At 40.8% G+C, this 12,596-nt stretch overlaps 1 protein-coding gene across 2 annotated transcripts in view; it reads right to left on the reverse strand.

Moving 5' to 3' along the window:
• Positions 1–7,736, reverse strand: part of PIK3C2A (phosphatidylinositol-4-phosphate 3-kinase catalytic subunit type 2 alpha) — a 49,643-nt gene extending 41,907 nt beyond the window's left edge. Inside the window, exon 1 of one of the 2 annotated variants that reach the window (XM_035550148.2) lies at positions 7,624–7,736. The gene's annotated coding sequence lies outside the window, so the exon portion shown is untranslated. The remainder of the gene's footprint in view (positions 1–7,623) is intronic. The other variant, XM_035550149.2, reaches the window with a different exon arrangement.
• Between the last annotated feature and the right edge of the window lie 4,860 nt (positions 7,737–12,596).

The following is a 12,596-nucleotide window of genomic DNA, read 5'->3' on the forward strand; positions in this document are numbered from 1 at the left end:
AAACAAAACCAAAAACCTAGGAACACCTGGAGGGATTACAATGGAGATTTGAAAGCAATAAAACAATCCCCTCCATGACTTACTTTTCCCAAAATTTGCAGCAAAACAGACGTACCCATACTTTGTGTAACATCACCATGCTTGCCTGGCCCTAGTGGTAACTGATCAATACTGCCTGCTTCAACATTTCTTTAAAAGGAGGTCTAAAAACCTCAACACCTGAGTTACCTACAGTCTTGACTGAAGGTAATCCCTGTCTTGTAGTGAGGCAGAGTACCTGTAAGCAGCATTTTCTGGAAGTGTTCCACCAAATGCAGGAAGGTAGAAATCCACAGGCCTTTCTCCGGCTCGAGTCAGGCTGAGTTTCCCTAAAAGCAACAATTCCTCGGTCGCAATTTTGAATACACTTGTTTAGAGTGCAATGTTCGTTTGTTCAGCCATGTACCTGTTGACTGCCATGCAAATTTATTTAACAGAATAATGCTTATCAAGTATACAGCAGCAAAACTGTATAAACAAGAGCCAAGAAGCAGCAGACGTCTGACAATTTCCTTCACATCAAAGCCTCTAAACGGGATGAAAATTAATTTCAAAACAGATTCTCACTTACAGAGGCTTACATAAAAACAGAATATATTTACCTACTGACCACTCCAGCACATATACAAAAATGAACCAGGAAGCAATTCTTTCTAATGAGGAATTTAAAGATTTTTGGTAAGAAACATCAGGAGAATGATGCACAGGATGTCACATCTCTACCAGGAGAGAGACTCAAAAAATCTAAATTAGTTTCCTACCTTAATAAGCAAGGAACATTTTATCAGAGACAAATCCCACCACCTCAGGCACAGGTAATCTCACCATCTGCTCATGACCATGCTAATATTCTCCTCTACTTCAGCTGAGTTGCACAACAATTTTCTCCTCAAAAATAAAAAAGCAAATGAAAGCCAATCAAGTTGGTTTTTGTTTGTTTGTTTGTTTTTTAGCTATCTTTGTAATTTGTTCTAGTGCTAAACAAGCACAGAGTTCATACTACTTGCAATTCATCCTTAAGAGACACTTTATAGCTATAACAAATCAGTTCAAAAACTCTCTGGAGTTCCAGCACTAAATACAGAAGTAATGATAACATGTCAGACCATTTCCTAAATTCCTTATAAAGTAAAGCCTTCACATATTGTAGGCAGAGCTTCCTCAAAACAAGCACAATTTTCACAATACTTCCGTGTTAAAAAAAAAAAAAAAGATGTAAGGCATTTGCCTAATACTGAATAATAGCTAACTTAAAAATTAACTTATCTTGCCTGCATACCAGAGACAGTAGCAGTTTTGTGGGATAGCCGGGGAAACTTCTGCAAAATAAGACAGCAGTAATATACTATGGAAAGTACTAGTCGGCTGGAAAGGAATTCATAGCCAGACATTTGCCACAGCAGGAAAACTCCTTAGCAAGAAAAAACACAGGAACTTGGACATTCAAAAGCCTCCCTGCCAGGTGCATTCACAGATTGCTACTAATAGAGAAAACTGCACCGATACCTCATCAAGTAAGTCAGCTGAAAGTTACTTACAGGCTTGCCAACATAGTATGTGCATTTGGGAGGGGGGGCAGAAAGAGACTGGGAAGGAACTAGGACAAAACGTTAACAGAGAAGAGATTCTGACAGTGTCATCACCACGCATGAAGTGAAAATAGAAGATACAGAAAAAGCAGAGAAATCATCCCAGCAATGCTTGAGAAAGCAAAGGCTTTATTTTAATTCAAATACACGCAACAACTAACGTACCAGATACTTTAATTCTTGAATATGCATTAAGCTGGGGTACAACTATTTATCCCTCCCATGTACCTAATAAAATAATTATTTCCAGATACATTATAAGTTAGGAAACAAACAGATTCTTCAGCTGCATGACGGACTGTGCATTGAGCACAACTTTGGTATTACTTGGTTTATCACTCCTGTCCTGAGATAATACTCTTTCTTTTTACATCATCACTCTCCACAAAGTACGGGAACTGTTTACTTGTTAGAAAGGTCAAATAACCTAAGCAATAAGGATATAATCAGACTGATCTTCTTTCAAAATAAATAAGTATATATATAATATATATATATTAACAGCAGCTGCTTAAAGTCAAAAAATACTTCCAACATCAATCCACTCATTTATCTTTTCTGTTTCAGTTTGGAAGAACTTAATGGACTGCAGATACACCTGTTAAGAAATGTAAATAAATTGTGACAAACGAATTGTAAAGAATTTACTGACAGACATGCAAGTTCTACAACAATCCTATCCGACAAGAAGTCCTTTTTTTCTTTTAAAATATTGTTAGATTTAGATTGCAAGTTGTTCAATAAGGTGTACAGAAGCAGCAAAAGGTTAGTGTTTCAGCTACCGTTCTACCTCGCTACCTTTCCATTAACGCTCAACAGCTTCTTTAACACACTCGTAGCAAAATTAGAAGATACCTCCTCATGGTTGAGATTAACTGTTAACTGAAAGGTCAAATCTATTTCAGTTCAGATCGTACCTATAGAATTTTCGAAGCCAATTTCACTAGTTTAAATAAAGGTGCGATTTTTAATTGGGCACAAACTCTGACCCAGCACTTCCCTATTTCACTTCCGCTATTTCACTCTAAACACCTCACCAGCTGTACTGAGACCAACAACTGCACCTCTTAACTGAGATTTTAACAATTCATTTACATCCAGGAAGTACAATTTCATCACAAAGCTTCTGATTTTGAGAGCTGGATAAGAATAGGGTGTTTCTAATACTAGAACCAGAAGCTTCCAGGAATACTTCAAGGTCTTTCGATATTGGCAACAAGTCCCTCGAAAACCCCAGCCTCAGCTGCTTCAGTGTTTATAGGAACACTTACGAACTCCACTACTTCAAACTATTTTCATCCATGCCACTGTGCAAAAGACTCTAGATAATGCATACTTTCTAAATGTAGAATCTTGATGTTGGATCAACTTCCCCAGACAGCATTCCAAGGAAGCGTCCAGCACGGTGTTCTAGCCAAACTTCAGCACAGGCAGCTGTAGCTACCTGCACGTGTTTTCTGCTGCCACAAAGTTTTTCTTCCCCTTCTCAAAGCAGTGGCTCGCACCATCAGCCACTGCAACCCACTCCACCAGTGGATGTGGGTACATGCGGATTGGGTACAGCATGTCTGCCAGCTTCCTGTAAACGTCTGTGCTGTTACACTCCTCCCTTCAAATTCTGTACCCAATAGCCATTTCAGTTGTCAAAGAGATACAGGTCTTAAAGAGAATTAAATTCTTGTGTGTAAGTTGCATAAAAACATGCAACCCAACACAGCCAACAGTGGGTGCTGCAGCTGAAGAAAACAGTAGTGTGAGCTCATAATACTGGACATGGAAGATTTATCACCAGAAGAATCTTTATAAATACTCAAATCATGTCAAGATGCCCTTAAAGCACAAATCAACAAGAAACATGACATTGGTTCCACTGGCTGTAAAAGCGCCTTCTACATCTCCGTATTTCGCCCTGTTTTGTTCCCAGCTCTTTAACAGCCTACCTGCAATTCTGCTCCTGCCGCACAGTATTTTCTGAATGCAGATACCAGAAAAAGCAATAATGAAACCGATGGCATCCCAGGCTATTTCACTCCAATGCACTTGGCCAAGATTTTTTCCATCCCTCACAGCCAAGCCTATTACCGGCATTGTTTGACAAAGGCTAAGAATTTTGGTTCTGTTGCAATGTTTCTCCTTGCAGAATAATGCTTTCATATCCACTCCCTCTGCTTATTTCAGAAGTTTGCTTTTAAAAACTTTTTACTAACTCTTCTGCTTTTCAACCAGCTCTAAAATTGCACTTTTCTCTACTTCACCCATATTTTTCACACGCTTTTCCCATCAATCTCTCTTTTCAACGCACACTTGAAAACCCACACGTAATGCAAAATATTCCACACAGAATCAACATTAGCTGCTGGTTTAAGGTATGGCTTCCTTTTAAGCAATGCCAGTGCCCCAAATACTTGGATTCCCCATCTGAATAATTCGCCCAGTAATCCACGATTTGCAAAGTAATTTTACTTTAAAGCATCAGTTTCAAAGAATCATAGAACAATTAAGATTGCAGAGCGCCTCAGATGATCCCTAGCTCAACCTCCTGCTCAAAAAAGGGTCAGTTATGTGTGCTCAGTTATGAGTCAGTTATGAGTGCTCAGGCTCTACCCAGACAGCAACATCACAAAGTTTAAGTTATTCATAAAGCACAGGCCTGCTCACAGTAGGGCATGACGAACCATCCCGAGCATCTACCTGTAGAAGTACTTCCACTAACCCCTCATAGCAGTGGTTTGAAGAAGCTAAATATCCTCTTCAATCAAAAATATACAAAGTCTCTAGGGGTGGGAAGGACAGGGTAAAAGAGGAAAGAAATGTTCGTGCCATCCAATTACTTGAAAAAAGATGCCCAAACACCATATAGCCACGTAAGGCTCTACAGCACAGTTTAAAAAAAAAAAAAGTTTCTTAATTAATATGCCTGAAGTAAGCCCTCCAAATATCCTCCTAATTTCACACAACATCCAAAAACGCACCAAAATGCAAGAAGTTCATGATGCAAAGTTCAGTATCTATTATTCAGGGAGAAAAATCTCCCCTGCAAAGTTCCTATTCTATTATTCTGTTCCCTGGCTCTGCATCAGTGCACAGGATATTCCTTTAACGTATCAAAAACATTAACAGAATATGGAGAGAAAACCATGCCATCGCAGCTCTGTCCTAGACTTACCTCTGCATCACTGTATTAGTACCAACCTGCTGGTCTAACAAATGCAATTCTGCTGCAGTAGCCAAATTATTTCTACCACTTGCTCCAGCAGACAAGTTTCCCCTCAGGCTGGAAACTTGCACAGTTTCAGTTTTAACCAGCAGATGCTTCTCAGTCACCAACCTGGTATGCATGAAAGTATTAAACAGTTGTTAATTACTAACAAAACAAATGCACTGTTTACATGAACCTCTTAGCTTTACATATTAAAATGCTTATGAGATTATTTGAAGCAATGAGCTTTTAAAAAAATAAACAAAATCCACTACACTGCACTAGTAGAAAAGTAACAGGATGGCTATATTGGGTCAGACCAGAGGTTCATCTTGTCCTTAACTTGTCTCTGGGTGGTTTCAGAAGGGCATAGGTGAAAAAAAGTTAAACCAGGACAAGCAAGCAATGACATTTCCTCAAAATCCTCTTCCAGTCTCCACAAATATGCTGCTCAAGGTATTCCTCAGTTAACTTGTCTAATATTTAACAACCGTGATGTGTTCTTCCTCCAGGAATTTGTCCAACTGCACATCAGGCTTGGAACACCTACCTTGTAACTCAACACTGTCATCAACCCTGAGCTCTTCCACTGTGACTACAGCCTAGGCAGGAGAACAGATCAGTTATCACCGACCTGTTCTTGATGCGTCTTCGGCAACTCCTAACATCACCAGCAACACTGAGACCTACCAGCTGCAACCTCTGCGCAGACTAAGTTATTTCATCCAGGTTATCCTGCACTAACCAACCTCTAGATCGGAACAAGCGACAGTCTCAACACAAACACCACGTGAGTGTCCCATTTAAAATTTTTTTAAACGGACCAACAAAAAGGACGTTAGAATTTTAATGCCAAGCACCTGAAAACTAGGAGGTACACAAAATGTGCAGGCATCTCTCTCTACTTCAATTTCTCAATGAAAGCATTCCCGAGTGACCGCCACTTGGAACAAACTGAATTTACTCTAAACAACTGCAGACTGCATTTCTACTGAAAAATAGAGACCAAAGGAGCACTTCTCCTAACTTTTTTTTTTTTTTTTTTTAATGTGAGCTTTGAGGAAAACATTTTATTCTAAATCACTTATAGAATAAATGAGGTTCACCATTACTGGCATGCTTAGAAACATTTCCTCCTTCACTTACTTGCCCGGTCTGGAAACAGCTTCTGCATTCTTCTGCAGAAACTGACACCCCAGCAGCCTCTCCACGCACAAAGGGCTGGATAAATGCTCTCTGAGATGACTGATGTTATTGACCATTGCCGATAAAAACTGAACTCTGGTTCTGGTAAGTAATTACACGTCACATCCACATCACAGGAACATATTTACAGTTACACTGCTGTGAAGCAAGCAATTTACGTTTGTACCGCTCTCATTCATTTTAAATTTGTTGCGTTACTCTAAAAATAAACAAATAAATCCATCCCACAGTTATTTCTACACTAACTGCAGACACTAAGAGGCAATCGTTCTAAAATAAGAGCTTTATCTGAACATCATTAACGCTGATGTACAAAGCACATAGTAAGTTATGAACTCTACTCATGTTATCCTTACAGTGTCCTACCAATCAACATTACTTTATTTTTCTTTCTTAAAGCTTCCATAGGATGCCCTTCACATTGATCAAGATTTTTAAAATACACAGTATGCAACCCTGCTCTGATCAAATTCAAATTCCCCATGGGATTAGTTTTTCTAGCTAGTCTTATACTAGTCTAGTTTGGTCCAACACCAAAACCTAACACAACAAAACAAACCAACAGCAAAAAAACATCATCTCAGCATTTTCATGTTTGTAAGCAAGGTTTTAATTCAAGTTTCTCCAGCTACACAGCAGGGACAAATTAATAATAGCAGCATAGGGTAACAAATATCAGCGGTTTCAATTTTACTCAGTCTGAGAAGTAAGAAACTGAAGAACACCCTCAGAAAGGAATTATTTACTTAAAATTTTGTAAGGCATCATTTTCCATTTCAAGCATTCCCTTTTTTTTTATTGCTGTACAGAGCTACTCAAGAGAGACCAGCATCTAAGTCACCAATGTATACTCGTATACGCTGCTTATTTGTCCTGAGGAGCCTGTACATTTGCCTCGCTGGTGACGAGAGCAATACTCCATAAAGAAAGAGGAACCTCAAGTTTCCAAAGCAGGATTACTATGACTGTAATCAAGCAGGACAAGTTTACTTTAATAAACAATCAGGAAAAAAGAAAGTTTTAAAGTCTTTTTGAGACCATCGACGTATATTTTTTTTAAATCAACATCCACCTTCACGTAAAAGGTTATCAAGTAGAGCACAACATTACAGAGGCACAGGCTCCAGTTAGTGTATTGGTTTCTTCAAGGAAAGGCCACTTGGCTCCAAACGCCTTACTCGCCTTCTCCCACTGGCTTTACCTTCTCCACAACTTCCTTCCACCGTCCGTCTGTTCTCAGCGGATTTGCCCGAGTCGCTCTCGAGTTTTGTGCTGAAGGCGGTGGGATTTACCCCCCTGCAGCTCGCTAGCCCCCGGCAGTACCCTGAGCCCCCCGCCGCCCACAGGACACAGCGGCGTTTCCTCCACGAGCAGCAGGGGCTTTTCGCCGCTCTTCAGCCCCGCTCCAGGAAACGCAGGGCACCGGCAGAGCCCCGCAGGCCCCGCTCCCCGCAGCACACCTGCCTGCCCGGGCCCGGAGGCCCCCCGGAGGCCGAGGGTGGCGGAGCCGCGACCCCCGAGGGGACCCAGCGGAGGAGGGGACCCGGCCCGGAGCAGAGCCGCGGCCCCGTCCCGACACACGGCGCCTACCTCGCAGCGCCGCCGCCCCGCGGCCGCGGCCATTCCGCTTCCTCCCGCCCGCCGCCGGGCTGCAGCCGCCCTCCGGTCCCCCCTCCCTGCTCCGGTCCCTGCCTCTCTTCCCTCCGTCCCTCCCCATTCCCCGCTCCTCCCTCCCGCCCGCCGTGCGCTCACATCCGGCCCCGCGGCCGGGCACCGAGCGGCAGCCGCCGGCGGGGCCGGGCTGCGGGCCGCCCACCGCCATTTCGTCCCCTGTGGGCCCCCATCGCTGCACAAGCTCCAAACAATACAAAACACTACGAAGCGCAGAAGACACACGAGAAGGGCCAGTTTAGAAGCTACAACATAAATGAATTAATGAAGCCGAGTCACAAACTGACTGCCATTTGCCATGCGATTATAGTTAAACCCCATCGCTTCATAATCTAAGCATCTTCTGTAGGGTAAATCCGGACCTGGCACCAGCAGCGCCAGTGAAAGCCCTTGCAAAACCAGAACTTGGAAAAGTTAACACAAAGTATGTTCCTGTAGGAGCATCATAGGCGTGATTCTTTAATTACGCAGATTAACAAAGTTCTTACTGCCATTTAACTCTAAGCCATCAAGGAAGTTTCAGGCTGTCGGTTATTCAGAAAAGAAGCTGATGCTTTCTGATAGCAGACCACTATTTGCAATCAATAAGCACAAAATTCCACTTTGACATCTACCTCCCCAAGACATCTACTTGGCTCTCAAGGTCCGGATTTCTTGCCAGGCAGCGGTCTGTCCTTTAAAAGTGCAGCAAGAGGTGCCCATGTGCACATCCTTTCTGTTTGGCTGTACAGATAATGAATAGCATTGTTTTCTTGTAAGAAAATCCTATAACGGCTGACATGGGAAACCCTTTCCTATGAAGAGGGTCTGCACAGCATGCTGGACATAAATTGGAGGCTCATTCTGCTGCACAACTGAGGGTTTCCACCTTCTAAAGGGAGGTGAGATATCTATACTACCCGCCCTTTCTGTATAGTGTTGGCTCTAATAAACAGCATTTAGAAGGTCACTTTTTAGAGTATGAGTGCCTTTCTTACTGATGGGCCAGTACCTCCTGGTACAAAGCAGAACCTGTGACGTGTGTGCTGCTTTCCTTCTCAGAAAAGGAAACCGCCCTGGATTTCACCTCCTAGTCACTGGCAACAGGGGTTAGTCCTGGGACAACTATTTTTCTATATTTCATCCATCACTAAACAAAGGAGTGTTAATCTGCTTAGCTTGAATAAAAAGCAGCTATCATATCCAAGAATTCCAACAAGACCATGACTATTTGATTGACTAACTACCATCATAATGTTGGTCAATGTGTGACAGCACAAGTGGGTCAAATGTGAACCAGAAGTTGAGAAAGGAAAGATGATTTGGTTTATTCTGCTGATTAATGCACAATCATAGAAGGCCATTTTCATGCTTGCCTACAAGTCCCATGATAACTAGAACCTTCTGGGACTTTCGCTTAGAAATTATTTCCTTCTTATCAGGAATTTTTCCTGCTATTTACCATGTATTTTAATAATTTAATCCCACCCTTTTAAGTGATGTCATTACTGCAAAATATTCTTAAGGTACTTCATGTTAAATAGGCACCGATTTCCTTTTATCACACTAAATACAAACCGAATGTGCTATTCCTTCCTTAGCTTTTACCCCTTACACTGAAGAGCAACTCCAACACCAATATTTTTGCCTCTGCTTTCATAGTTTCTCAGTGACATTCGCATTAAATGTATACCAATTATCAGGTATGGTCTAGAAGCAGTACCGCCCAGCTTTTGGAAACAGCATCTCTGTACCTGATGCCAACAAGCATTCTCCATACCTTGGCCTTTACTAATGGGGAGGCAAAATGGTTCTGCTTTGAGAGAGAACTGCTCGGCATTAGAAGCCCGGCTTCAAAGTAGAATGGCACTGTCCCCCAGTTGAGTCAATACAGGGAACAATGACATAGCCTGCAGACTGGCTTACAAATGGGTAATTACAAGTTACACATTACCGCATGAAAACATGACGTCAGTTCCTAAGTATTACTTACACAGGAAGTTACTAATGTGTTGCTGTAAGTACAATGCACAAGGTGCATATCTCAGCAGTCTCGCTGCCTTGTTACTATCTGTGGTGTCTGAGACATCCACCAAGTATCGCAGCTGCCCTGAGAGTTCTCAGGAAACACCTCGTAGAAATACATCTTGGGGAAAAAAAGGTGTATTGCAGATAGATGAGCACTAAAAAATCCATATAATTTTATGGAGTAGTATTTTTACTAAAATTTAAATTGTAAATTAGAGGCAGAATAAACATAGAGAATTTGTTCAAATGTTTGGACAAAGTGCTGTGCTCATTACTGCTAATACTCAAACTTCACAAAATAATTCCAACATAACACATGCAAAAAAACAAATCACCCTGTGTGAATAATCATACTAATACTGGGATTAACTGGCAATCTGATAAACTGCAGCTGGCAGATGCCTTTTAAAACAATACTTAGGATACAAGAAAGCTCGATGTAGACCCAGATTAAAAGTACAGCTATACCCAATGAAAAAAAACAACAACAAAAAAGTGTTTTGGTGAAGGAACATCTGGAAGGTAAAAAAAAAAATTAAATAACTTTTAGAAGAAAAATGCCTTAATTTTCCTCTCAGCCTGAACACATTTTATGTAAGCCTTCCAAATTTAACAGATGAATGCCTTAATTTAACTGCTGGAATTGCTACTCGCCCTTTACTAATTGGAAGCAATAAACTTGATGCCTATTGTTAGAGCATCCTTTTGGTGAATGAGAAATTGCTAGTAGAAGCACGGGGATTTTAGAAGGACAAATATGTTTCCTCTGAAAATCGGAAGACGGAGCATATTACGCCAAGGACAAAAACCTCTTTGCAAATACCGTGACGAGTACCAGAATATGGTACTTACTTTGTGCAGGAAATCCCCAAACATGTATTCCGAGGAAATTCCCAAACATTTGTTCATCAGGGTGGGGACTGCAACATGAAATTCACCTCCATCCTGTTGAACACTGTCCTCATCGCAGACCATGTCAGGGCTCCTCGCTGCCTCCTGGAGCAGTGTGGGACAATGGCCCTGCAGGAGCCCACAGATGCATTTGGGGCTGGTGCACAGCACCCGTCCCAAAGCTGCCAGCCTCAACATCACAGGGCCCGTGCAGTTCAAGGAAGCCCTGTGCAGTTTTTACAGCTGGCAAGCTGTGCTTGGGGCTCTAGCTATTCTTGGGCGTGTGGCCCTCAAAAGCATTATGGCCTGTGAATTACACGTATGGTGCAGTTTAGGAACTCAAGTTTGAAAGAAAAAAGCTTAATTGTGATACACACTCAGACTATGCAGGAACTGAAAATTATTCATCTACGTTTATGTCTCCAATGTTAGGCTGCTTTTCAGGAAAGCTATGGCATTCAGTGATGTTTGACTTAGAAGCTAAACAGTTTAAATTAATCTTAAATTATAATTTTAGAATATACTTAGAATCCATTAGCTTGAACAGAGTGACTGCTACACAAATCTACCAATCTTCAGTAACCAAGACAGATCTAATGTCCTCGAGGTGACTATTGCTTACTTAAAGGCAACAGTTTTAAGCTGTTTTGGTAACTTGCATTTGGTAATTTGCATCAAAGTTTTAGCGAGTTCTTTTTTTTTTTTTACACTTTTTTTTTCCCTAAAACCAGCAGAGGGAGACAGGTTCTTTTTTACTCCAAAACAAAAGTCTTATTTCCTCAAAAACATGCCAAGTTGAACTTTCAGTACAACTTCCTCCATTAGTCTCGCAATACCTTTTCTTGTTAATTTTGAATTTTATTATTAATACTCATTTGGCTTGCTCTAAGTGTTTATTCAAGCTTAAATACCTACTGCTTACATCTATAGATGTTTATTCAATAGTATGTTGTTATTAATAATTCATTGTGAAGTTCTTTCAGGAAAAAATGGGATATCAGTGTTGGTAATGAATTTTTTAATGAAGATAAATAGGCCATGGTTGTTTTTATTGTTTCACTGTTATGCAATAGATCACGTGTTTTCACTGGGTAAGGTTTATATATAGCTCTTAAAATCTACACAATAATTTTAGCCATGTATGAGTTACATTTAACCTCAAACATAAGAAAGTTCCCCTTTGCAAACCAAAATAGAAAAAAAAAAAAGCCAACAACCGAAACCAACAACAAAGAAAAGACACTAATAGTTGCAAGTGCAAGTAAAATCTTCTTTTAGGTTAATTTCTTAGGACCCAAGTCCTGTTTCAGTAAGCGAGAATTTAGGTACTAGAAGCCAAAACACTATTACAGATCTTGGCACAGAGAACTAGGTATTCCCTGCATCATTTAAATAACACCTCTACGGCATAGCATGACAGGGCACACATTTGAAATTCATAAAAGATTTCTCATATTTACCCCAATTTTCTTCAAGCAAATTATGTCTAGAAGAGCTGTTGGACCAGGAAACCTAAGAACATAATTTAATATATTTTACTACTGGTTTTACTGTAAATATTGTGATAAAATTTCTTTTCCATATAACTTCTTATAGATTGCTTGCATAGAGACGAAATTATATGAAATGGTTTTGGATAGGAATGACTGTGCTCAACTGAAGACACGCACAATTTCTGTCATTTGAAGGTTTTAAATAAAAAGAAGCTTCTGAACATTCCTCAAATGGAGCGGAAGTGGAAAAGTTAGAAAACACAAGCAGAAGCTGTGTCAGTGCTGCAACATATTCGGGAAGCACCATGGGATAGTTTATAGCCTACAGTATGCATTGGTAAGGACAATTAATGTAAGAATGATGCCAGAAAAACCCGAGGGAGAAACTGTGGACAACAGGATGCGTACCTGGAAATAGCAATCATTCCTTGGGTAAAGGTAATTGAGGTAATTGGGAAGACTTCTGGCAAATTAAGTGCTTGAAATCCCAATCACAGCAAG

The sequence above is a fragment of the Cygnus atratus genome, chromosome 5 (genome assembly GCF_013377495.2).
Source record: "Cygnus atratus isolate AKBS03 ecotype Queensland, Australia chromosome 5, CAtr_DNAZoo_HiC_assembly, whole genome shotgun sequence".
Taxonomy (NCBI): Eukaryota; Metazoa; Chordata; class Aves; order Anseriformes; family Anatidae; genus Cygnus; species Cygnus atratus.